Below are 2,134 nucleotides of genomic sequence, written 5' to 3'. Positions count from 1 at the left end.
AAGAAAGATACTTTTGGGGAAAAGTATCCTGCTAGTAAGTGATAGAGCAAGGATTTAAATCCAAACTATTTGACTCCAAAGCTGTATGCAGTAGCCACTAGATTATACAACCTACATGGGACTTTCGATTTTCAAATAATGTATTTAATTCTTTTGGGAAAGACATTAGGACATCTCCTTTTTTAACTCATTTCAGTACAATAAAACCTTGATTGTCACAATGCTCAATTTGGACATTGATGACAGTTTATTATTTACTAAGGACTAGTTTTGTTTGTTTTAGTCCCTGTTAAAACTACTCTGTGGAGAAGATAACTTTCACTAATACAGACAGCCAAGGAACAACCAAGGAAATTATAGATGTATTTGACTATGTAAAATTTAGCATTTGTGCACAGCAAAATGCACTGCAAAATAATTACTAGGCATGAAAGTTAGGGAAAATACAACAAGGAAGACAGATGAAGGAGTAATACCTATAATATGCAAAGATACTTCAATAAATGCAGGAAACATAAATAACCCATGTGAAAATGGACAAAGAATACAAAGAAATGATTCTCAAAAGATCAAACTTATGGTACGACAAACATTCAAAAGATATTTAAACTAACTAGCATTCAGGATAATCCAAATTAAAGTACCAAGGAGATATCATTATGCATCCATTAAAATGGCAAAAGTTAGGAGGAGCTGTAACAACGATTGCTGACCAAGATACAAAGAAGTATGTATTATTTCTTTATTTTAAATAAAACAATAAGAAAACCTCACTTCCTCCTGCTCCCAGCTGCCAGACACTTTCTCTCCTGCTCCCAGATGCCAACACTATGTGTGTGTGTGTTTGTTTGTGTGCGTGTGTATGTGTCTGTGTGTGTTTGAATGTTTGATATGGTAAAGTGAACTTTAGAGAGAAGTATGGAATGAAACATAGTAAGTTGTTGATAAGTGGTACCTAGAAAGGAGAAAAAAGTGAGGGGTGAAAGTGGGAATGAGAAGTAGAGAGATAAGCAAAAATAAAAACTTAAAAGATGAAAAGAAAACAAATTCAGAATGTGTGGAATTGACAGATAAAATTCTGTGTGTGTTTTCATAAGCAAGTTGGAAATAAGAACAATAACATTAGATGTATGTCTAATGACTTATATGGATGACCATGGTATTGTCAAGTGAGAAAATAAGTTGTACTTTACTACATGTGCATGATTGTATTTTGGTCAAAACAAACTACGTAATTGTCTCTCTCTCTCTCTTTCTCTCTCTCTCTCTCTCTCTCTCTCTCTCTCTCCCTCTCTCCCTCCTTACATTTGCTTATACAAGGAAATGGTGTAAGAGAGAAAATGGATCCCAGGCTGCTAACATTGTTTACCTCAAGAAGATGAGAAAGTAGGGAGATATGGCATCAGAAAGTGGACATAAGGATCTAAATGATTAGCTTTTCTTTACATATTTTATATTGTTTCTGTTGTTGTACTTCTATTTTTGTTAAAGATTATATATACACATACAGAATGGAAATCAAAACACCCTAAACATAACACCCTACTTTTCTACCTTAGCAGCTGGAATATAAAGAATTCTTCACTATGTTGGAGAATATTGCTAAGATTTATATACATAATATAAATGTAAATAATCTTAATACAGGAGTGTAAACAGTGCTGACCCTGAAACACAGCACTACTTATGTGGTTCTTATGTGCTTATGTGCTGCTGTGAGAATCACTAGGACTCCAGGAGAGGAGAAAAGGAGAAAAACCATCATTCTTCAAGCCCGCATTAAAAAACAAACAAACAAACAAACAAACAAACAAAGAAACAAAGGAGAAAACTCCATAAGATTCAATAACAAAGTTTGTTCATAAGTTCCCCATACACAATTGAGCAGAATACATAGGTATTCTCTTCCAGACATTCAATTAGAATGTAAAGTGCATTTTTGTGACTCCCCCCACTTAAAAAAATACTTTACTTGTTTTAATGATATATCTAGTGCAAAAATGCTTGGAAAATGGGATATCCGAATCTCAACTACTGTGATATGTAGCTCTTTAGAGGGACTAAATTCTCAACCAACTAAATATAACATAGGTGGTGCTGTTTTTGAATCTGTGGATATATATATATATATATA

Source organism: Rhinopithecus bieti, unplaced genomic scaffold (assembly GCF_001698545.2).
Source record: "Rhinopithecus bieti isolate Rb0 unplaced genomic scaffold, ASM169854v2 scaffold_63299, whole genome shotgun sequence".
In the NCBI taxonomy this organism is placed as follows: Eukaryota; Metazoa; Chordata; class Mammalia; order Primates; family Cercopithecidae; genus Rhinopithecus; species Rhinopithecus bieti.
The sequence above is the reverse complement of the archived record's forward strand: the minus strand, read 5'-3'. Positions refer to the sequence as shown.